The sequence below is a fragment of the Halichoerus grypus genome, chromosome 12 (genome assembly GCF_964656455.1).
Source record: "Halichoerus grypus chromosome 12, mHalGry1.hap1.1, whole genome shotgun sequence".
Taxonomy (NCBI): domain Eukaryota; kingdom Metazoa; phylum Chordata; class Mammalia; order Carnivora; family Phocidae; genus Halichoerus; species Halichoerus grypus.
Window position 1 is genome coordinate 74,001,425 of NC_135723.1, and position 26,094 is coordinate 74,027,518.

The 26,094-nt window shown below is 39.3% G+C and overlaps 1 protein-coding gene across 1 annotated transcript in view; it reads left to right on the forward strand.

Annotated features, from left to right (window-relative positions):
- The first annotated feature begins 111 nt into the window (after nucleotides 1-111).
- MET (MET proto-oncogene, receptor tyrosine kinase) overlaps nucleotides 112-26,094 on the forward strand; it is a 114,990-nt gene continuing 89,007 nt past the window's right edge. The window contains exon 1 of the mRNA XM_036103937.2: nucleotides 112-725. The gene's annotated coding sequence lies outside the window, so the exon portion shown is untranslated. The remainder of the gene's footprint in view (nucleotides 726-26,094) is intronic.

Sequence of the window (26,094 nt, forward strand, 5' to 3'; positions counted from 1 at the left end):
GCGCGGAGTGGGCGCCCCTGGCGTTCTGGCGCCTGTTGACGCTCGCCGCGCGAGCGCCAGGAGGGGGAGACTCGGACTCGCTTATCCCCAGCTGTGCTCACTTCAAACTGCCCGGGCTGGGGGAGTTGAGAGCGCGCAGACAGGACGAGAAAACTTCTCCACCTAGAAAGTTTCACCTTGGCCGGGGCAGGGGAGGGGCGGGAGGAAACGCGACCCCCGCGGGGACTGGCGCGGCGCGCGGGCGGCAGGAAGGGCGGGGGCCGATTTCCCCCTTTGGGTGGTGCCAGTCCCCACCTCAGCGGTCCTAGGACCGGCGGGCGAGGCTGACGACCCCGCGCGAGACAGACGGACACGTGCTGGGGCGGGCAGGCGGGCGAGCGCCTCGGTCGGGTCGCCCGGCCGTGCTTCCCGCCTGGACGCGCCCGGGGCGGCCACGGGCCGCGCGCGCCGATGCCCGGCTGAGTCACCCGCCGGGTAGGGCGCGGGTGAGAAGGGGCGGAGGGAGCGCGGCTGGCTGACGGACCCAGCACTCGGCTCGGCCCCGCCGCAGGTGACCCGGACGCTTTCGCCGCCCGGAGCTCCCCGAGCGCTTTGTGACCAGATGCTGAACCCAGCGGAGGGCGCAAGCCAGATGCGGGGCGACAGCTGACTTGCGGCGGCGAGGCGCGGAGCACGCGGGTGGTCTCTGCGTGACTGACTTCTCCGCGGTTCTCGGACACCGCAAGGTAAAGCTACAGCTCGCTTCGGACCCCGCACCCCACCCTTCGGCCCCAGCGTTCTGCTCTTTGTTCCCCTGAGAGACCTGAGAGCTGTTCCAGAGGGCAAGACCAGGGAGGGTGGGCGAGTTAAGGGCTTCAGAAACTGAAGGGATGTGGCCGGGGAGAGGTGTAAACTACAGTAGGGCTTTTCGTTGTAGGGGTTTGCTTCTGACGGCCACCTGTATGACTCAGGAGAGAGAGGGGCGTTGGAGTAAGGGGTGATGTATGACTGTTATGGCCGGGCAAGTTTCAAGACTGTGATCTGACTCAGCCCTTAGAAAAGGGATTTGGTCACCCTATCCCAGGGTGATGCGGCAGGCAAGATTCGAGCCGAGTGGGTTTCCTTGTTCCCAGCCCTGCTTTATCTGTAATACGTGAGGATCTTTCCAAGGGGCAGGTGTTTTTGTGAAGGTCTGAATTCTACATTTCTGGCAAATACACAGGGCTTGTGATCCATCATTTTCAATCTTACCTTATCTCTTTGCTGGGGCTGCGTGGAGGACATCTATCTTATTAGGTGAACTAGATTATAACCAGAGGTCGGGCAGTCTAGCTAGTACTAGTATTGACCCAATAATTTAAGCACCAATGAAAGTATTTTCACCGACTATTGCCAATACAGGATTTACTCTAAAGTATGGTTTGCCATTTCATACCTTTTATGTTTTAAAAGAGCCATTTACTAATTTGGCCTTTGGAGAGATTTCCAGTGGCTCATGCATGAATAGTTGCCCAGTATATTTTACCTTATCACAGTTTTACGTTCAGAGGAGCTCTGGGGCGGAATGAAATATTGTCAACTCTCTTAGGCAAAATAATCAGGATACTATAATCGCCAAGTTAAGATGGTCAATGAATATGAGAGGTTGTAAAAACTGACATTAGAGAGAATATAGACTATATGGACCCTCTCCTGAATTTTAAGAACACTGTTCACATTTTGTAGAGTTGGGTGGTTTTTTCTGTCGTTTTCATCAGCCAGACACATGGACATTGCCATGCAAATGGATCCAGAAAAACATTTTCCTTTATAGCTAAACTATTATAGCTGACTAATGCATTTTTTCTGCATGAAGATGATCTGAAAATGTTGTACATCATGTTTCTCTGTGCTACTGGGACATAAATTGTGTTTTTATGTAAACTGTTAAGTGGTGCTTAGATTATTTACATGTACATAGCTTTCCTTTCTATTTCTAAGCTTATTGGGCTTTGTTTTCGCATGTAAACTTCCATAATAGAACAGAAGTGAGGTGCTGTGGTTCCAATCATACACTGCAAGTCTGTGATGTAGTCAATGTTCATTCTTTTTGAACAGCTGAATAATACCAGTAACACATTACCCCTAAGAAATTTTTGTAGTACCAAAAATGTGTGTGAGTGCCTAGAAAATATGCTGTTGTTTTAGAAAACCTGTTCAGGTTTCAAACTTGACTGTGCATAAGCCTATAATTATTAACCTAAATATATTTTGATTTTAACATGATGGACTTTATAGCATATAGAAGATGATCTGCTGAGTACTACGTTTTCAAAGATTGCTTTGTTCTTAATACATCACAGTAAGGGTTAACATTAGATGTGCACTCCATGCCTTCAGAATTAATGGGTGAGGTTTATCTGAATGATAAAGATATACAAGATTAACCACAGCAGGTCAATATGAGAGCTGATAATATTTTTGTGACTTTTAAAACTACAATAAAAAGAAAATGACACTTTTCTAAGCAGGAGAAATACACTTATCTTATAAATTCCTTAAGACTGTACAAGCATATGTCCCACTGTAATCTCAACATTTTAAAAATTTGTCTTAAGGTGAGTTAAACTAAGAAATACATTTCAAGTCAATTTTCTTAGTTGTTGGTTAAAAAAAAAATTCAAAATAACAGTCTAATTTTCCTTTTACAAATCTATATAATAGCCTCAAATAAACTTTTTCTCAAATGTGGTCATCTCAGAATAAAGTGGATAACTCAAAAGGGCTATTCCTTTCAAGACACACAACTTTCTCTAGGTAACTACACCAGTGCCTATGGTGACACACCCATGAAAAGTAAAGGGCTCCATACACGTACACATTCAGAGCACTTCCCATCTTTCTGCCCCTTCCTCTTCATCCCTTCCCCTTGGTTGGGTCAGAGTTGCTTCCAAACTCTTCTGTGCCCCCATTTTTCCACTCTAATTTCATGGTTTCTTCTTCACTGTCATTAGGCTCACCAGAGCCAGCTATGCTTTCTTTTCCCCATCATCCCTAATATTTTCCTCGGGCTGCTGTGCTTGTTAATGGGATACCAAATTTCCTAACTGTGCTGCCTTAAGGGAAGAAAATATCAAGAAACTCAAGTACCAGGAAATTAACCTCCTTTACCTCACTGGTGTATGTTGAAACTGGTGTCTTTGACATGAGCCCTCAGGGCAGTTTTATCATGGGCTTTGCTCAGTGCAAAAGAAATAGTAACCTCTTAGTAATGAATGATAAATATACTAATGTCAATTCAGGATCACTTTGATTCTCTTTTCTTAACTGGCACTGAGTTGCTGCCAGGCTCACATTTGCCTCACCAAAAATAGCTAAGAACTGTATGTTGAGCATCATATGTGTTTGGTACTAGAGAAATATTTTTTAAAAAGGGAGAAATGAAATCTCTGCCCTTGAAGGGTTTACAATCTAGATATTCAGATAAATAACACATATAAAATAGAACCAAGATCCATAATTATTAAGGGGACATAACATGAAAAGGACAACATTAGAAATCATCCCATTTAAATAATAGAAATTTTTTTTTAAATCTAAAGATTGGAACTTAAAGACCTCTTAAAATTTTCAAGCTGTTTCTGAGCATATCCTCTTTCTGATACTACAACAACCTTACAAAATAGACAAGGCTGATATCAATATTATAACCTTTCCTGCCTATAGGTAAGGAACTGTGTTTGAGCCTAGCCTCCATGCCATCTGGACAGCACCTCTGCCCAGCCATCAATAAAGGTTAACTATTTGAAGCATTTTCTGCTGAAGCATAGTTTGGGATCCTTAGATTAGTGATAATGATGATTGTAACATTTCTAGTCTCTAGAGTTTTTCTCACCTTCTGTTTCTCCAGTTCTCTTTTTTGTTCTTTCTCTTTTTGTAGTAAAGCATACCAGAAAAAGCCTTCATTCAAATGTGTGAGGCATTCTGCTCCTGTTATCAGATTAAGAGCTGTGAGTAATTTTGTAATCTATCCTACTATCAGAAAGCCCATTCTCAGATATCTCTTCAGCTGTGTTTAACAGTTTAGTATATTCCCCTTGGGATTTGCTTCAATAAAAACATCCAGTAAAATCTTACTACAGATCCTTTGTTTTTCAAGAGACAAAATGAAGAAAGTGTTTTTATAAGCTGTAAAATGTAATTGAGAGAAAAATCACATGTGTGGCATTTGTAGCAGGAGGTGTGAGCTCAGTGGAAAAAAAAAAGTTGACTAATTGCATATCCAGGTATACATATTTCTTCTATGATTGTGTAAATTTGCCCAACTACATTTATGCAGGTTATGCATATTGTTTTTAATTTCTGTAATAAGTTGTATAGCTACAGGGCCCATAGAATACATGTTAAGAGCCAGTGGGCCATATAGAGGCTCTCGGCAGGCTTCGTCGGTAGAGCATGTGACTTTTGATCTTGGGTTTGTAAGTTCCAGGCCCACATTGGGTATAGAGATTACTTAAAAATAAAATCTTTAAAAAAAAAAAAAGAGCCTATGGATCATATAAATTATATAATGATCCATAGAATTTGAAAATGTATTTCTTCTGAGGTGCCTGGGTGGCTCAGATGGTTGAGCGTCTGCCTTCGGCTCAAGTCATGATCCCAGGGTCCTGGGATTGAGCTCCACATCGGTCTACTGGCTCAGCAGGAGCCTACTTCTCCCTCTCCCTCTGTCTCTCCCCCAGCTCATGCTCACTCGCTCGCTCTCTGTACCTCTGTGTCTCAAATGAATAAATAAAATCTTTAAAAAAAAAAAAAGAAAAGAAAATATATTTCTTCTGGGGCACCTGGGTGTCTCAGTCGGTTAAGCATCTACCTTCAGTTCAGGTCATGATCCTGGAGTCCTGGGATCAAGCCCCACGTCAGGCTCCCTGCTCAACGGGGAGTCTGCTTCTCCCTTTCCCTCTGCTTCTCCCCCAACTTGTGCTCACGCGCACTCTCCCTCTCTCTCTCAAATAAAATGAATAAAGATCTTTTTTTTTAAAAAGAAAATATATTTCCTCTAATACAACAAAGTATTTTTATGAATATGATCAGGGCAGTTATGAAATGTGGTCAGAGAATCACAAGTTCTAGAGAAAGCCAGGTTCCTATACTCTTAAGAATATGACTGAGGATTTAGTCATTCAGGAGTCATTCAGCTAAATTTATTGAGCACCTACCAGCCATAATTCTAGACTCTGGCAAAGCAGTAGAGAATAAAACAGACTAAGATCTCTAACATTATGATGCTCTGTTCTATATTGAGGAGGGCAAACAATAAATAAAATACATAAATAAAAAGGTGTGTTTGTGAGTGGTGGTAAGAGCTGCAAGGAAGCAAAGTGAGGACCTTCAAGGATAAGAGAGGGTGGAGTGGTAATTGAAAAATTCAGTAGTAGAGTCAGAGAAGGCTTCACTTTTAAAGTGGCCTTTGAACTAGAACCTGAAGGACATAAGAGAATGAGCTGTGTGGATATCTGGAGCAGGACTTCTACTTTGCACCCTCGGGAGAGCCATTCTTACTTTGTTGTCTCTGGAATTGTGCAGTGCACAGCCTGCACAGCTCTACTTGGGAGTCCCTGATTTTTTATGGGAAGTTCCTGGACAGTGCCTGCCATAGTTTACTGCAGTCTCAAAGGTGACAATGAAGGAGTGGCCCACATCCCTTGGTTTATGGTATATGGAAGAAGCAAAACCATGGTATTTTCCTGCATTCACCTGGTCCCATGTCTGCATGCCATCCTTGATCAAGGTTATTGCTCCATTCAGTTTTCCTTCTTATTTTCTACACTGTGAGCCTGGCCCAAAAGGATTTGTTGAGAGTAATACCCATAGCCTTTGTCTCCGATTCCTTCCATAGTAAGAATCTGGAGACAGCAAAGGAGACAGTTGCTGTCTATATATGCAGCCTGTGTTTGCTGTGCACTTCTTTATTTCTTCTCTCTCTCCTTTCTTTTCCCTTTCCAATGTCAAACCACTCTGTTGGATTTTCTTCCTCTTTTCTTCTGCCCCTTTATGCCCTGCCTATGTCCTGTATCAAGATTTGCAAACGGCGGGGGGGGGGGGGGGGAGGGGGGAAAGCCCAAGAGGGGGCACCTGGCTGGCTCAGTCAGTAGAACATGCAACTCAATCTCAGGGTTGTGAGTTTGAGCCCTGCATGGACCACAGAGATTATTAAGAAAAAAAAAAAGAAAAAAGGAAAAAAAAGGTTTGCAACAGGTAACCTAAATGAATGAAACCAACCATCTCACTAAGGACCAATAGCCTGCTTAGAAAAAGCCCCACCTGAACCCTCTTACACTGTTGGTGGGAATGCAAGTTGGTATAGCCACTTTGGAAAACAGTGTGGAGGTGCCTCAAAAAATTAAAAATAGAGCTACCTAGCAATTGCGCTACTGGGTATTTACCCCAAAGACACAGATGTAGTGAAGAGAAGGGCCATATACACCCAAATGTTCATAGCAGCAATGTCTGCAATAGCCAAACTGTGGAAAGAGCCGAGATGCCCTTCAACAGATGAATGGATAAAGATGTGGTCCATATATACAATGGAATATTACTCAGCCATCAGAAAGGATGAATACCCAACTTTCACATCAACATGGTTGGGACTGGAGGAGATTATACTAAGTGAAATAAGTCAAGCAGAGAAAGTCAATTATCATATGGTTTCACTTATTTGTGGAACATAAGGAATAGCACGGAGGACATTAGGAGAAGGAAGGGAAATATGAAGGTGGGAAAATCGGAGGGGGAGACAAACCATGAGAGAATATGGACTCCAAGAAACAAACTGAGAGTTTTGGAGGGGAGGGAGGTGGGGGGATGGGTTAGCCCGGTGATGGGTATTAAGGAGGGCACATACTGCATGGAGCACCGGGTGTTATACGAAAACAATGAATCATGGATCGCTACATCAAAAACTAATGATGTATGGTGACTAACATAACATAATAAAATAAAATTAAAAAAGAAAAAGGCCCACCTAACGGGAGGCAGCCAGCATTTGGCATCATCAGAGTTGCCATGAAGCACAGTATGTGGCATGGGCCCCTGTGGTAGTGTCTATCAAATTTTCAGAAGCTAGAAACCTCTCTGCTTTAAAATGTTGACTCAGCATCTTTAAAACTGTGCAGGATGGAGAGACAAAAATCTGTGTGCCAGATTTGGCTTCTGGTGGTCCTGTTTGCAATCCTTAGCCATGACTATACCTGCCAATTGGTCCCCTGTGTCACCTTCAGGTGTTGTTAAATTCAGCAGCATGCATGGCCAAAGAGTCCCAGAGCCACTTCTGCCATGTATTTTATCTTCTAGAGTTCTCAGATTTTTCCTCCCTCTAGAAAATTAGCTTAGCAATTAAAAAAAAAAAAAAGATATTATATAATTCATCACCCATTGGGACATACTTGTTTTTCTAAATTCATCAACCAATATACTTTCTATCAGCTATGTATATTTGTGAACTAAAGGGTAATCTACTTTTTTCTTTTTTTTTTAGATTTTATTTATTTATTTATTTGAGAGAGAATGAGAGAGAGAGACCATGAGAGGGGGGAGGGTCAGAGGGAGAAGCAGACTCCCGCTGAGCAGGGAGCCCGATGCGGGACTCGATCCCAGGACTCCAGGATCATGACCTGAGCCGAAGGCAGTCGCTTAACCAACTGAGCCACCCGGGTGCCCTACTTTTTTCATTCTTAACATGAAACAGTCACTTTCTGAAACCTCAATTCATCGTAACTTTACGCATAGATTTCATTTCCAAGTTCTCATTCAGGATAAACTCCCTCTTTGGAATACTGGTGCTTTTGTTTTGTTTTGTTTTGTTTGTTTTAGATCTGCCTGAACTTCACTAGTTGTTATTTATGTACCATTGAAATTCAAAACGTGTACAGCATTGGTTTCAAGTGCCCTTTAGAAGCCATCAGATCAGTATGGCAAAATATTTTTCCAAAGGAATGAAAGCTCACAGGTTGTGCACTAACTTGTTTCCTTTAATCCTAAAAACTCAGTGAAATGCCCAGGCTAGTGGCCTTCTGGAAGGCCATTGTGTTAGAATGGAAGATTATGTACTGTATTTCTTCCTACTATTTTAAATGCAAATATGATAATATACCATGAAACAGTGCACATATTAATATCAGTGGTTTTTTCCTGTTTTGAAGTGATCCCATGTTCCCCGATAGTTGGATCTAAAATCTCAGTCCAGTTTTGAAGTTGTATGTAAGAAAAAAGAATTGACTTGAAGGAACTGAAAAGTACTGCCATTGTTCCATAAGATCATGGGATGTTTTGAATTTTAATATTTTATTGAAAATATCAAGAAGAACATTCAAAGCTGGAGACCTTTGAAATACAGTTGACCCTTGAACAACATGGGGTCTAGGGGCACTGACCCCCTGCCCAGTCAAAAATCTGCATATAACTTTTGACTCCCCCAAAACTTAACTACTAGTAGCCTACTATTGACTGGAAATCTTACCAATAACAAACAGGCAGTTAACACATATTATGTTACATGTATTATAGACTGTATTCTTACAGTAAAGTGAAAAAATGTTAAGAAAATCATAAGGAAGAGAAAATGCATTTACAGTACTGTACTGTATAGGTGGATCCATGCCGTTCCAACCATGTTGTTGAAGGGTCCGCTGTAATGTAGTCTTCACAAGGCAAAGAAAGAAGTGGGGTAAATTTGTTTAACAGAAGGCAGGTTGTCTCCTTTGAAGTCTAATCATGTGAGAAAGGAAAATCCAGCCACGTTTTGGGTCCACAAGACAATTCAAACTATCTTTAAAAATAAGTTTTGGCTTTTCTTGAGACCAATGTGTGTTTAGACCAACATTTTAGCTCTTAAAATTTAAACCTAGGGGTCTTTTAAAGGAAATTTAATCCATGTGTTTTTGATTCACTAAATCCTGAATCATTATCCATAAACTGTATGTCTCTCTAAGCTCTTTGATGTCGAAGAAATCTTTGAAGCCATGTAAGGCCTTTTTGTTCCAGAATAGGAAGTTGGTTTTTGCTAAGGGTCAGTAAACAGCATCTTCAAAAATCTGAATTAGGTCTAAAATCTCACAACCATAACAGAATGAATATTTGAATGAGTGCTAATGCAGTTTTCTGATGCAATGTGAAAAATGTAAGTACTTTTAAAGACCAAGTAGTATTTAGTTGTAATCCTTACTAACCCCAAGGAAATTATTTTGGCACCACTCCTTTTTCTATTATAAAAAAAAGATAAAGTCCAAATATTTATCATTTTATCCTAACACACAGTAGGTACTCAGTAAATGTTTGTTGAATGTTAAATGACTTTTTCTTCTGCCCAGAACCTTCCAGCTAATGTCAGTCTTTCTATTCAATAGCAGTATCCATCTGTCATGTCTCAGAATGAATATATTCTGAGTCAGTGACCTGGTTTGACAAATTTTAAAAATAAGCCATCAAACTAAATATATGACATTTATTGAAATTCATTCTGTACCATGAAAGAACTGCCTTGCAAAGAGTGCTGAAAATAGGAAGGCATTTCTAGGCTAATTAGATTAAATATTCAGTTGTTACCATATGCCTTCTGAAAATTGATTTTTTTCCCTCTTACTGTTCCTGCCATTCTTCCTCCCACCTTGACATGCTTACTGATTGAAAGCTATGCACAGAAAAGGGCAGGTCGTTTGTATCTACAAGCAAGTTCAAACAGGCTTAGAAAACGTAATGCTATAATCATAAGTTGCCATAATGTAGGAGGGAAGAGAGGGATACTCAACAATAATGGGGGCATTGGGTTTTGCTCCAGATTACATAGGTGACACATCTTTGAACTCTATTGTGTGGAGAAAAACACCTTCTTACTGTAGTTAGACTTCCTGTTTATGAGTGTGTATTTTCTGGTGACTAGACTTCCCATATGGACTCAGCACAAATATGTAGCTTTAAGTTCCATTGAAATGCACATGATTAAAGTACTGACGTCTATGGAGACAGCAACTCCTTCTCTCTAAAAGAAAGAAAGTATTTAGAAGAAGGCATTGTAATGAAACATGGGCATTGAGATCTTTCTTGATATCTTGTTGTGTATTTCTTTTTTTTTAAAGATTTTATTTATTTATTTTGACAGAGAGGGAGAGAGAGAGACAATGAGAGAAGGAACACAAGCAGGGGGAGGGGCAGAGGGAGAAGCAGGCTTCCCGCAGAGTAGGGAGCCCGATGTGGGGCTCGATCCCAGGACCCTAGGATCATGACCTGAGCCGAAGGCAGACGCTTAACGACTGAGCCACCCAGGTGCCCCTTGTTGTGTATTTCTAACTACTCCCCACATTTTGTCCTCAGAAAACCTTTCCTGATCAAAAAGGTGTTGTTTCTATATGACGTTAGGGTGACAGAATTTGGTGATTTCTTATATCTTGGTGGGGAGAAAAAGGAAAATCGTGTTATTATGGTCTTTAAATAGAGGTTCTTTGAGGTGAGCCTGAGGGTCTACTAAATACATATACCATCATTAAACTTGTTTTGAAATTTAATTACGATAGCACTGTATAAGAAATAACTTATTTATATAGTTTTGACATGCTTAATTTCTTTGTCGATAGTTGATCAAACCGTCAGTAATAATCATATATCAATATGTGCATATTCAAATTTAGATGATTTTTAAAGCTCTAATTAAAAGTTCTCATAATCTGATAAATAAGCAGCCAAATGCCTTTGTATTTATACATTTGAAAATCTGTAGTTCAATTTAAGAAGGTTTTTGTGATAACTCTCATGCCACAAATAGAGAAAATAGATAACGAAGGAGAAGACTTAGAAGTTTTAATGGGGTGTTAGATCAGTGAGGTTACAGGAGGGGAGAGGTGGGTGGATACGTGGAAGGGTCATGGGCTTGGGTGCATTGCAAGTAATGAAGAGAGTATCACAATTAGGAATCAGGCTGCTGCCTTCCAAATAGGAAAAAGGCTGGTCAAAACTGAGCGGGGAATCAAGGGACACTCACTGGAAAATGGTGGAGCATGTGATAGGTAAACAAAGTCTGAACTTACTTTGCCACGTGGTTTGATTCTGGGAGAAGCAAGGCTATCATCTGCCCAGTCCTAGATCAGGCCTCTTAGTCTATTCTACCCTCAGATACCAGTAAGAATAGCAGCATTATGTAGCAGGAAGCAGAGGGAACTTTTATTCTGAGTGTTCAAGACATACTCTAAGCATTCTATTACCTACTCGCAAACACTACAAATGAAATTCTATATTCTTAGAAGAATTCATAGTATTAAAAGAAAAACCAAGAAAACTTACAAATTTTTTTAAAAGATTTTATTTATTCATTTGAGAGAGTACAAGCAGGGGGAGAGGCAGAGGAGAGGGAGGAGCAGACTCCCCACTGAGCTGGGGGCCCGACATGGGGCTCAACATGGGGCTCAATCCCAGGACCTGGGGATCATGACCTGAGCCAAAGGCAGATGCTTAACCATCTGAGCCACCCAGGCACCCCTACAGATTTTTTACACCATGTTCTTAACGAGAAATTTCTAGTACATCAGCTCATTATAATGCATCAATTACTGTTGGGATCAAAAGTTACAGCCCTGAAAACTATATCCATAACTATTCTCTATTGGAATACCATCTGCTGTGGCTATATATATATATATATATATATTCTTTCAGGTATTTTCTTGAGATTATTTCTTTGGGCTTTGATTATACAGAGTTCATGCTGGAGTATGTGTAGTAATTACATTTATGTTCTAAACACAAACTCAGACAGTGGTCTAAACTTGAGGAAAGCTTCTATCAGGCTCTGTCTTCACTTTCTGTCTTTTTGTTCCTCTGAGAGTCTTAGATGGGCAGCTGTTACCTGACTGTGGCCTCACATTCAGGCAGAATCCCTTCAGCTCCTGCTGCAGTGTCCAAGGTTTGCTCATGGTCTGACCACTGTCTAGTTAAGATAAAGACAGCAAGCAAATAGAATCATTTAGGGCCTGCACAAACCTTTGGGCTTAAAATATTAATACCCTAGCTGGGTTTTTTTATTAAGTATAAAATAGTACAGTATATATTTTAAGTTCTATTGAATTATATAAAGAAGCAGCCGAAGTAAAGTTTGTTGACCGAAAAAAAGTGTGTGACTAACAGAAATGAATACACATTTTAGATTTTTCAGAAATTCACTTTCTGTCATGTCAAAATTAAGATACTTCTAAATTTTATTTCAGTTTTACTAACACATACTTGGATTGTTTATTGAAATCTATACATCAGAAATCAATGATTTTAAACATACTTCTGCTCTTCAAAGAACTTACAAAAAAGATTTTTCTTTAAATCACCAGAAGAGTGCAAATAAAACCCCAGACAGTTTCATTAACAGCAATGAAAGGTGACAGCCCTTGAGTCTATGTCATAAGTTGATTAATTACTTTCCAAATGTTATTAAAGATTCTGAATGAATAACTAGACTGGTATTTAGGATCAAGCCTCCCTTATAATTCCTAAGTGGGTTTTAATTTTCAGAGTTAGATGATCATTATATCTGATTCGTTTCTTTAACATCTTCAGATTGTTGGTTTTATTGAAAAGAGAGCAGAGTTGGGGGCGCCTGGGTGGTTCAGTTGGTTAAGCAACTGCCTTCGGCTCAGGTCATGATCCTGGAGTCCCGGGATCGAGTCCCACATCGGGCTCCTGGCTCGGCGGGAAGCCTGCTTCTCCCTTTCCCACTCCCCCTGCTTGTGTTCCCTCTCTCGCTGTCTCTCTCTCTCTCTGTCAAATAAATAAATAAAAAATCTTTAAAAAAAAAAAAAAGAAAGAAAAGAGAGCAGAGTAACTATTTCAGTATGTTTTTCTTTTCCCTGAAATTATTCCTTGCAGATTTCAATAAAATTTGTTTTGAAATAAAAATAATCAAATGTTGGCATTGCCCTTTAATAAAGGCCCATAGATCTGATGAGTTATATAAACATTACAAGGAATTCACTACCAAGGTCATGATTATAGAACCATTTAATTCCCAAATCTACCTTGCTGACTGCTTGGACACTCCATTGGAATCAGCATTGTGTATTAGGATGAGTATCACCTCAAGCAAACTTTTGTTTTGGTCATTTCTCATTTTCCTCATTCCCACAATGATTCCAAACTTTCACCATTTTCTTAAGCTATTGAAATCTCTTTGACTTCCTTTATTCTCCATATAATATCTCCCTTTATAGTTTAGAGAATAAACAGAAGCCCAGATAGTTTCCATGTCACCTGTTTTTACCTCCCTCCTTTTTGTCTCAAATGATAAAATAGTCTCTTCAGCCTATGGTCTTGATTCCATTCTTCCCCGACATCTTGGAGCACCTTGCTCCATTTTTCCCTCCCTACCAATCCCTCCCATCTTTTAAAATCTCCCTCACTTTTTTTCATTCAGTCCTTACTCAATGCTGCTTCAAGCAAAAAAGCACATATGCAGATATTCTGATACAATTACCTTAAGTATTCACTCCTGCTTCTGCCTTACCCTTTAAATAAATTTAGAATTCTTGAAAATAATTTCTTACTCATTGTCTCTACTCTCATTCATTCTTTAATTCATTACGCTCAAGCAGTCTGTTCCCAACTACCAAGAAGATGCCTTCACTCTAATAACCAGCAACTTCCTCATTGCCAAATCTGATGGACAATTTTGTTTTTATCCCACTTGACCCCTCTGTGAGATTTGACACCATACATATTGCTCCTTCTTTTTGAAATTTCTTGCTTCTGAAATACCAGACTTTCCTTTTTACATTTAAAGTTTAGATTTGAACTTTACAACTAAAGTTTAAATTCCTTCTTTCTACATACTGAACATGCACATAGGTGATCTCACTTACCTCCATGACTTCAACTACGCTGATGGGCCAGTGGTTCACAACTGCTCTAACTCCCTCTGCTCTAGAGCACCATGCCCATGTTGTTAACTATCTTATGGACACTTCCACTTGAATGACCAACAGATACCTCAGAGTTATTAACGGAACTATTTTTTTTCCCCCAAAACTTTTCTCTACCTGTTTACCTTACCTTTGTTTATGACACCCAAGGTAGACATTTTTTAGACATACCTGACTTCTTAGTCTTCCCCTATGATCAAAATCCATGTTGGATCATTGTCACGTAATTTTTTTCTCTTTAATATCTTTCTAAGCTAGTCTTTTTTCCCTATCATATCCATACTGCCAGAGTCTTTGTTCAGGGTCATTCTTTATTAATTCATTTCATTACCCATTCTTCAACAAATCCTTGCCAAGTGCTATGTAATGGCACTATGCTAAGGGCTAAAAATGGATCTTTCAGTCTAGTGGGAGATACAGATAAGTAAATTACAACACAACATAATAAAGTCTAATTAAAGAGAAGGCAGGTTTGATATGTGAGCATGTGGAACAGTTTCTAATCCATTCCTAGAGGGTGAGAGAGGTATCATAGAAGGCTTCCTGAAAGAAGTGTCACCTATGTTAAGACTTGAGGAGAGAATAAGTTAACCAGGTGAAGGTGAGGACAAGAGTATTCCATAAAGGGACCCACGTGTGCTGAGACCCAGAACAGGAGAGCACATAGCTTGCTTCAGCAACCTGAAGAAGGGCAGGGTAGCTAGAGCCTAGATTTCTAGGGGGGCAATGGCAAGAGGCAAGGCTGGAGAGTTAGGCAGAGGCCAAATCATGCATGGCTTTTAAGCTGTGCTAAGGAGTTGAACTATTTTTAAAGAGCAAAGTGACATAATCACATTGTCATTTTAGAAAGATATCTTTGGTACATTGGGGAATGGATGATCAGGAGCAAGAATGGAGTCGGAATACCAGGTAGGAAGGTGTTGTCCTAATCCAGGCAAGAAGTGACACTGCCCTCAACTATGGGTGGCAGTGGGAATGGAAGCAGATGGACATATTTAAAACACCTATAGGTAGGAGTCAAGAATGATGCCCTGGAAAAGTGAGAAATATTAGGCATTGAGATAGGATATGGAGTGGTAGAACAAGTTTTCATGGGAGTAAATGAGGTGTCAGAAGGACATCTGACTGTTTGTCTCATTTGCCTTCTTCTTCCCAGCTTTGGTGTGCCCTGGCACACAGGCCTCCTCTGCGTTCTTCTTTCCTTGGTGGTCTCATCCTATTTCATGGCTTTTCATACCATCAATGTGCAGACAACTTCCCAATTTAAATTTCTAGTGCAGACCTTTCTCCTTAAATCAAGGACTCAGTTGGATAACTGCATACTCAAAATCTCCAATTGGATGCCTAAAAAGTATCTCAAACATGAACAGAACTACCTGCCCTGATCATCATACATTCCTGCCAAACTTGCTCTACCTACCAGCTTCTCTATGTCAGTAACTGGCAAAATCATTTTCTCTGTTACGAAAGCCAAAATATTTGGAGTATTCATGACTGCTTTTTTCTCACACACCTCATCTCCAAATCCATTAGCAAATCCTCATAGCTCTGTCTCAAATATAACCAGAATTCAACTACCTCTTCGCACACCATCTTTTCTAGCCCAAACCACCGCCATCACTCACCTGGACTACTGCAGCAACCTCCTAACCGATCTCACTTCTCCATTCTTACCCTATCCCATTCCCCTGCCACCACCAGTCTTCTTCCACACACAGTCAAGGTGATTCCATTCAAATATATTCACTCCCATGCTCAACACCCTCCAACAGCTCCTCATTTCACTCCAGTAAAAGCCCAAGTCTGACAGTGACCTACAAGGCCCTATATGGACTGATTCTTTGTCCTCTCTGATCTTATCTCATCTCCTGGACCAGGGTCCAGGCTTATTGGCCTTTGCTGTGCCTCAGACACACCGGGCATGCTTTCAGTTAGGTCCCTCTTGCCTCTGCAAGAAAAAAAGAAATCTTTCATGTCTCAGATGGCTAAGTCCTTTCCTCCTTCAACTCTTTCCCTAAAAGCCGGCTTCCCAATTTTTCAAAGCTACAGACCTCTCCCACCACCTTCCTTCTATGTGCTCCTGATCCTCTAACCCTACTTTCTTTCTCTCTCTCTCTCTCTTTTTTTGCCAGTAACACTCATCAACATGTAACACACCACGTGTATAATTTGTTGTCTGGATCTAAGTGCTAGAAAGTAAGTTCCACAAGAGCAGGAGTGTTCATTTTGTTTACTGATGTACCCTCACTCCCAAGCACCTCCCATATATTAAGACCTCAATTAATATTTGTCAGATTTAGTCTTACGTAGCTGTTGGACATACAAAACTGATGCTTGAGAGATGGATTTCTGGACTCTCTGGAAATAAAGATGAAGATATAGATCGGGGAGTCTTCACTCTTACTAATCTTCATCTTCTATTGCCTGGACAGATGCAGTGACCTTCTGTCATGTCTTCTGGCCTCTAGCTTCTTTCCACTTCAGTCCATTCACCACACTGTGACCAAAATTTTCTAATACATAGTTAAAAGTACTATGCTCGTTTCCATCTCCTGCTTAAAACCTCCCAGTGACTTCACTACAGATAAACTATAGATCCCTCAACAGGATGTATAAGGCTTTCTATGATGTGGCCCCCAGCCTAATCTTCCAGTTTCATCCATACCCAGCCCAACCCACATAGTCTCTACGCCAGTTACAGCTTCCTAAACAGCCTGCACATTCTCCCTGAGGTGCCTAGCTGTGTGTCCTGTCTGTCCCCTGCTTTTACTATGCCTAAGCAACTCCAACTTAACCTGCAAAACCTGGCTCAAGTAGTACCTCCACGCTAGCATACTCCTTGGCCCTGCCTTTCTCTGCCACAATTAGCTATTCTTCTTTCTCTGTTCCTTCAGCAATGTGCACCTGTCTTTATAGCACTTCATAGCACAGTGGGGCGGGAGGCTGGGACTGCCAGTCAGTAAGTAACACCGATATGGTTGAAAAGTTTTTGGTTTTTTTAATGTCTTGCCCTGTCTATTCTCTTTCTGTTTCTCTCTCCCTCAAACACACATACCCCCTACATACACACACACAACTGCCTTGGATTATTTTTCCTTGAATTGATCAGTTATATAAGTGCAGTCCTGAGCAAAGTTGTCTTTAAGTTGTCCTAACCTTTTGGTTTATTGATTTTTCAAGGATCCAAAGTGTTTACTGAGTTTTAGAAATTGGATTTTGTACTTATGTACTTATTTTTCTGTACTGTTCTATTTTTTTAAGATTTTATTGATTTATTTGAGAGAGAGAGACTGAGTGAGCACAAGAGGGGGGAGGGGCAGAGAGAGAGGGAAAAGCAGGCTCCCCACTGAGCAGATCCCAGGACCCTGAGATCATAACCTGAGCTGAAAGCAGACGCTTAACCAACTGAGCCACCCAGGTGCCCCTGTACTGTTCTGTTTTTCTTTAACAAGGATAGCTTTTTCTTGGCATTCTCTGTCCCTTTGAAAATATTTTTTATAGAAAGTTTTGTTTGGTTCTTTTATTCTCTGATTATATATTGATCTCAATATAGTGATATGTTTTTATTTTTTTCTCCCAACTGTTAGAATTGCATTATGTTTACCCAAGGGATCCACATCTATGTAAAATATGACTAGGTTTGGCTATTCCTTCCATTCACAGTTTTTTTATGATTTCTAAAAGTTTTTTCTACTTTTCCTGAAAAAGAAAATGTTACATACTGACAAAATTTACCTTGAGAAACTCCCTAGTTCATTCCCCTGGCAGAGAATCTACTTGCTAACTCTGATTTCCAAGGAGGTTCTCAGACCTACCCTAAGAACTAAGTGAAAATAGAGTTATAGGGTAATGCCCACCTCACATGGATTTAACTCCTATTTGGGGGTTAGGGCCTGGCCTTTAGCATCCCTGTGCCTCTACCCTTCTCTCTCTTTCCCTGGATACTGGTTTGTCTTTACATGACAGCTACCAGGACAGAAATGGGGTCCACTCACCACCACCATTTCGCACAAGTATTTGATTTCTGCTTTACATAACACCAGAGAGATTGATCAGTTATATAGTCCCAATTCTGAGCACAGCTCCCCCCAATTTGGAATTTACCATGCCTTGTGCTGAGGACATTTTCAAACACTAAGGGAGGGAAATGTCTGATTCATTAATGAGTAATGTACCAGCTTCCTCTCTAACTTGTCTCCCTTCAATGCTTCACATTCTGACTGTTCAGTCAGGTTTATCCTATTCCAACCCTGTGTTTGAATATGACTGGAAAAAGTTGCTAAGCTTATTTTATTTTAACTTGCATACTTAGGATGATGTTTCGCATACATGATTTGTAGTTTCATGTTATTCACTGTTCCTGGATTAATTGAAGAAAATCTGGTAGCACTTGTGCACAATCTGGACTATAAAATTACACTTATCCATTAGGCTGAAAATTATTTTTAACTACTTTTATAGGATTTCAAGCATCTTAGCACTTTCTTAACAGTGAAAGTTCAATGTTCACATATTCAAGGGCAATGAAACATTCTTGTCCGACCTACAACTTATTAATGGGACAAAAGCCTGTCCAATCATTCAGGACTCTGACAGTTCAATGTATTTTCTCAACAGGACTTTTTACAATATGTACAATGTTAAAACAAATGTCCATTTGTTCTTCTTTCCCAGAACTTGAATACTTTCAGCAATTCTTAAAAGGACAAAGATGTTTACTAACAGATTACGAATGTATGAAGGATAATCTTGAGAATATAATGAAATTCTATTCTTTTTATCTTTATTCTTACCAGATCAGAGTCAGATAATGGTCTCAGTCATATGTTACAACTAGAAAATGCACAGTTGGCTTTTTCTGATGCTATAATACAATCATTTTCAACTTTTAAAATGATTTTTGGAAGAAGAAAGGATGCAATATTGGATAAGAATCTGAATAAAAGCACTATTTAGGTCTCTTTCAAAGAAATAACATTTGTATAATAATCAAGCATCAGTGTTTAAAGGAGCCCCTAAAACATTAATTAATTATAACACATGAAAATTATTCTTGCACCATGTTTAGTTTAACTTCTTTTCTCCTATAGCCACCTATACGTGAATTTTTTTTTAAGGTTTTATTTATTTATTTGACAGAGAGAGAGATAGCAAGAGCAGGAACACAAGCAGGGGGAGTGGGAGAGGGAGAAGCAGGCCTCCTGCCGAGCAGGGAGCCCAGTGCGGGGCTCGATCCTAGAACCCTGGGATCATGACCCTAGCTGAAGGCAGACGCTTAACGACTGAGCCACCCAGGTGCCCCATATGTGAATTTTCAATAAGCTCGTTTATTATAAATAAAGTATACAATCTAAGGATACTTTTTTTTTTAGAAATTTCATGTCAGTGACAGGCTGCCATACACAGTGTAACTTTTCTCCACAAGCACACAAAACTTTTCCTTGATTTTTAATTAAAAAAATAAAAGAATTTTTACTCCCTTTCACATAGTTACACCTTCACATGATATTTAAAATCACCTGTTAGGAACAGTTTACTCTGGTAATCACTTTGAAAACAGCATGTTTTAGACACACCGCAACAACACAAAAATAACAAAAATAATCATATGCAGTTTTGCAACATGTGCTACAAAAACCTTAAAAATATTGTTCTACACCAATAGATAAATATGGCCAAAATCTTTTCAATCTGAGTTCTGTTAGTAAAAAGGGTAATTGTTCCCTTATTTTTCTTCATTTGCTTGCAACTAGGATTGTCACATAAAATATATTCATGGGACATATTTATACTAAAAAAATTAGTCATTATTTATCTGAGATTCAAATTCAACTGGGAATCCTGTATCTTTATTTGCTAAACTTAAGTGGGGGTATGGGTTTGCTCTTCTTTAAAGTGGTAAAGAGGGGCGCCTGGGTGTCTCAGTTGGTTAAGCGACTGCCTTCGGCTCAGGTCATGATCCTGGAGTCCCGGGATCGAGTCCCGGGATCGAGTCCCACATCGGGCTCCCTGCTCAGCAGGGAGTCTGCTTCTCCCTCTGATCCTCCCCCTCTCATGCTCTCTGTCTCCCATTCTCTCTCTCAGATAAATAAATAAAATCTTTAAAAAAATAAAAATAAATAAAGTGGTAAAGTAATGGTTCCTTTTTTGTTGTTCTTCCTTAGCATGGAAGGCCCTTACCATGGCTTTTGCCTTGGAGGACAACTTAAGGACTTCAAGAACTTGAGACAGGTTTAGAGGAAAACCACAATGGCCAAAGGGTGGAAAAATAAGAAATACCAATATTTAAACTGAGAGTATTATGGTGATGACACAGTCACCAAGTATTTGGAGTGGGCTCACCAGTGGACTGTGCCAAGTTCCTCATTTTTGACGAAGGCATGCAAAAACTGGCTAAAACACAACTTAGGATAAGCATGGTAGCTATATTTATTGAATGCCAGTGTATTCTGTGCATGATTGAATGCCAGTGTCTCATGATTTATCCCTAACCCTCATGGGCAACCCACAAGACGTATACCATTATCCCCATGTTTTAGATAAGGAAACTGACACGTTATGACACTTTAGTCATAAGATATGTAAATGGTTAAGCCTAGATTCACATCACATCAAAGTCCATCTAATAACAAAGCCCAATACTCTCTCCACTACACCTCACCTCTTCTCTAGAAGGTTTTATGAGCTATTGGGAAGAATGTTATCAAGCAAACTTGTCCTTGCCAGGGGAATGAACTTACTTATGAGTATTTAGATCGTTTAAATGAGGTCACATGAAAGCAGTTGGATGGCTGAAAAATCCTCAAGATTTCTTCTGTCCTCCCAACTTACTGTTAGAAATCATTGTCAAAGTAGGGGCACCTGGGTGGCTCAGTTGGTTAAGTGTCCAGCTCTTGATTTCAGCTCAGGTCATGATCTCAAGGTTGTGGGATTGTGTCCCATGTCCGGCTCTGCACTGGGCATGGAGCCTACTTGGGATTCTCTTTCTTCCTTTCCCTCTGCCCCTCCCTCCACCCTCTCTCTCTCTCTCCCTCTCCAAAAAAAAAAAGAAAGAAAGAAAGAAAGAAAAGAAAATTAATTATTGTCAATGTAGTATCTGGCTACATTAGATAGGATTTTTGACGTGGCATATTGTTTTATCTTTCTAAAGTCAGTTTAGACTTTTTTAATGATCGTAACACTATTAAATCTTTAGGCATAAGAATCAAATGTTCAACGAAGCATGTTTTAAAATTTGTTTTCTCGACAGCCCAGTAGATCCTTTCACTTTTCAATTTAGGTTAAACCCTCCGATTTTTAGCATTTATCTTGTTGTCTTCAAATCCACAGACTATATACTTTTCTGAGAGTAGGAACTCTCAGTATCTAGATAAGGGCATGATATGCAATGGATGCTCACAAATATTTGATTAAATATTGTGTGAGATAATATGATTCTTCATGAACAGTGAATGTTTATAAATACAGTATTAAAATCGTCATCAGGAATCTCCTATTAGAATCTTCTTTCCTTAACTTTGCTTTTCTGGTCCTACTTTTACAGTTAATAGAAATAATGTAAGTGTAGAGAGGGCTAAGAATTTTTCTTAGGATTTCACTCTGGCAAGTCCTCCTGGAGATTTAACTATGACTTGTTTTTTATGGCTGCAATTTCCTTAATATGGGGCCTCAGCCATTTTCCATCATCATAAATCCGTTTTATATACTTAAAAGCAGGATTGAAATTTTTTCCGCTTTTTATATCTTGCCTCTTCACTTAGATACATAATTTCTGTCTTGAGATTATGTTATGTACTATTGTAAAAAAAAAATTGAAATTATATGGCAGGAAAAAACTAGTATACCACGTCAGAAATTTTAACTAATAGATGTATTTCCAAATGCAAAATGAAATATTTAAAGTAATTATTCAAGTAAATAAGGGAGCCATCTTTGCTCTTTGTTCTAATTACTTGAATATTTTACTTAAAATTGCTTTTATTCACTTGACCTTTTGTTTGAACTTACAGGTTTGTAGTATCTCCAGATGGACATTATTTGGTCAGGACTTTTTCAGGAGCAAGGAATAAAAGAATCACAATGAAACTGCTGATGAAAAAAAAAGAGAGAAAGGAAGGAGGAAAGATTTTACTGGTTCCTATTAGCTTAAGACATGGTGGGTACAGATGTTCAAACAGCAACATGGAGAACCTCCCTTTCTCTATGTCTGGGTTCTCCTGCCCTTTGGGTCAGTTTTGTGTTCAGGGAGGCTTTCTCCACATACTGGCAAAGTTGGGCATCAGACACTCTAAATTAACATCATCTTTAGTACTTGTGATCTTTCAAAGAGAGAGGTCCTTTCCCAGTATTTATATTAAATCTCAAAAAGACTCTGGTCTTGATTTGGTCACATGCTTATCCCGACTAAGCTCTGCATCAAAAGAAAAGTTCACTGAAAGGCCAGCTTGGTTTGCAAGCTCACCTTGTGGTAAGGGAGGTAAGCCATATGATGGCAGCCCCATTAGAGAGGAGGGAGAGTTTTCAAAAGAGTTGCCAGTAGTAGAGACAGAGTTAAAGTAGTTAGGTAGGTTATGGGGCACCTGGGTGGCTCAGTCATTGGGCGTCTGCCTTTGGCTCAGGTCGTGATCCCGGGGTCCTAGGATCGAGCCCCGCATCGGGCTCCCTGCGCCACGGGAAGCCTGCTTCTCCCTCTCCCACTCCCCCTGCTTGTGTTCCCTCTCTTGCTGTGTCTCTCTCTGTCAAATAAATAAATAAAATTAAAAAATTAAAAAATCTTTAAAAAAATAAAAATAAAGTAGGTAGGTTAAAACAAATGTTTACTAAAATATTACACCTTTTGAATAAAAATCATTTTTAGGAAATGCAAATAATTTATTTTATTTATTTATTTATTTATTTATTTATTTATTTTTAATTTATTTATTTGACAGAGAGAGCGAGAGAGGGAACACAAGCTGGGGGAGTGGGAGAGGGAGAAGCAGGCCTCCCGCGGAGCAGGGAGCCCGATGCGGGCCTCAATCCCAGGACCCCAGGATCATGACCCGAGCCGAAGGCAGACGCTTAACGACTGAGTCACCCAGGCGCCCAGGAAATGCAAATAATTTAAAACAGCTGAAGTGAGCATGATACTTTTTTTAAAAAGCATTAGAAATACACTCACAAGAACTATATTGCACATTTAGTACATTTTAGATAATATTTTATCTTCTTTGAATCTCAGTTTCATCATCTGAAAGGGAATAATGCTCACTTTATAAGATAACTATGCAGATTAAAGGTGAGGATATAATAGACAGTACTTTGTATACTATGTAGTGCTATCTATATAATTGTAAAGTATTATGATTTCTAAGAAAATCAGTTCCTAAAGAAAGCAAAGTTACCCCTGTCAAACTCTAGAAAGTCTCTCTTACAAATATATCCCATTACACCTGTGGTGTTTTTTCCTGAGGAATCAGTGCTTGAATATAACACACAAGTGCTTTGTGATAGGTTTTTATTGATGAGGAGAACAATAATGACAACAGTAGTAGGGGTGATAGGCAGAGGTGGCTACTCAATAAATTCTTAGGGAATTAAATATATTTCTGGGGAATGAAAAACCCATGTAAGCTAGTTTAGTAAAAAAACTAATGGCAGATAGATGGCAGACAGAGTGGAGTAGCTGGTCTTAAGTTTAGGCTGAGCTGATCTTCCTAGCTAACAGAACAATCCTCTTTAAAGGAAATACTCCTAAATACCAATTGTTTGATGGCCAAGGTGCCATTCAGATAATTACTCCCAGGAAATGTTTTGCCAGTGAAATTATCCCAACTATCAACTGAAAAGAAATAAAGAAATGTTTTATGGATGATTCAGTTTCACCTGCTATGTGTACAACATTTTAAGAGAATGAATTAGTCAATCTGTTTGAATCATCTTTACGTGTTCCTTTTAGTAAGGAGCACAAAGCTGGCTAAATGGCCAGCACTATTTCAGAAAGAAAGAAAAAACAGAAACAGTAAAAAAGACGTTCTATATTGAAAGCCTGATCCAGGCATATCACAGGAATAACTGTATCAAGACAAAAATATATGAAAAGTGAAAGTATTTCGGGAGTTACTACCAATATAAATATTAAAATTGCTCACACATCCCGATCTGGCAGATTATATAGATAGAAAAAGCAATATATGCCAACACAATGGCATTGAAATAAAATGTAATTGTAGAAAAACAATCTCAGAGTTGAAAATTATTATAGTTAGAAAATAACTTTGGAAGTCATTAGTTCAGCCTAGGAGTGTGCTTGTAAATACTTAATCATCATCCTTTCAGGGGAGGAAAAAAAAGTCCTGATTTGTAATGTTTGCCAGTTTCTGTGATGTAAATACTCCAGCCATGGCCTATTTCAAACTTCCAAGGTAAGGTCACTGAACTCACATTGGAAAGATGCACACAATAGGCCGTCATGAGCCACAGGGCTCCAGCACATGACTAGATCAACACTATCATTTTACAAATAAGAAAGCAGCTGAGGCCAAAGAAGTTGGGTGACTGGCTTTGGGTCATACAACTATTCAGCTGCACTGCCACAACTAAAACTCAAGTTCTCCCCCATGCTACACCTCAGGGTGTGAGTGCCTTATGAGAAAGGGATCATAATTGATTGATGCCTGCCTGACTCCCCTACCCTGGTTAAGCTCCCCTTCAAAGACTCCCATAGACCTTTCCACATTGAGTTTAAACTGTGGTCTATTTGTCTGTCTTCCTTACTAGTCTGAGATCTCATGGACAGTTGTAAAGCATTTTATTCATTTTTGTGTCATCAGCACCCTACACACTATCTGGAACATAGTAGATGCTCAAAAAATATTTGAGTATATGAACAAACAATAATAATAGAGAACATTTATTGACCTACTACATGTCAAACACTGCTCTTAGTGACTTACATGCCCTAACTCATTGAGCCATCAGAGTAACCATCACAAGTGAGATAGGTATTATAATCATTCCCATATCTCAGATGAGAAAATGGAGGCTCAGAGAAGTTATTTGCCCAAGGGGCACACAGACAGCAAATGGATTTAAACCTTGCAGGCTGTCTCCAGAGCCTGTGCACTTGAACACTTAGCTGTCCCTTATTTAACCAGCAGTGTCATCAGGCTGTATCGCTCAGCAACAAATACTTCCAAAAGGTTTCCCTCCTTTCCTTAGGAAAGACAGGTATTTCTTGGAGAAGATCTAGTCTGACCAATACACACCTTTGTTAATGGGGAGGAGACTTAATTAATTGAAATGATCAAGGAAATGGGATGTTTACGTTTTCTCATTATCTGAGGATTAAATAGAAACCTGTATTTTAATTAAAAATCCTGTTGTTGACAATGGGCTCTAGCCCTATTTTTTTTTTTTTTGCTTTAATTTTAAAAAATTAACCTTTCTTTGATTTCTCAGTTTGAAAAGTGCCATCACTGTTTGCTATCAAGAGAATGTAAAGAAGATGAGGGAGACTGGGTTAACAAACTCCAGGGGTATTCTGCAATGTTTTTTCCTTAAACAGAAAAAATTATCCTCTTTCCCTCTTGGTCTTCTTATGACTTGCCATCTCATCAAGTGAGATAACAAAAAAGCCCATTAGTATATTTGTGCATTTTCTTGGATTCTTAGTTAATTGAGAATTAGTACTGTGAATAACTTATATACCAACTTTAAGATATGAACCTTATTTTTAAAACATAATATAATAGCTCGGATTTAAAAAAAAAAAAAAAAAGATCATTTTAAAGGCTCCTTCAAAAAGCCTAAAAGAAAAAAAGTCATTCACCCTCTACATTGCATTAATGGATATCAACTAAGATGCAAATTGGTTGTAATGCTTTTTTTTCTTTTGGCAGTAATGGTTCATTTATTTTCTTCCTGTATTACTTTTCCTAAAGAAAATACAGTGACAAATTATGTAGTAGGCTAATGTTCCAAATTTTAGAAGACGCACTAATATCATATTGAGAAGTTCATTTAATTTTTCCCCATAATATATTTTAGAAGTTTTAAATACATATATGCAGTTTATTTGGAATTTGTTTTTGTCCTCTAATAGTACAGCTTGTCTTAAACCCTTCTTTTCTTCTACTCCTTGTCATTCCCCCCACCATGGCCAAAAATTTTCTTTTTTTTTTAAGATTTTATTTATTTATTGGAG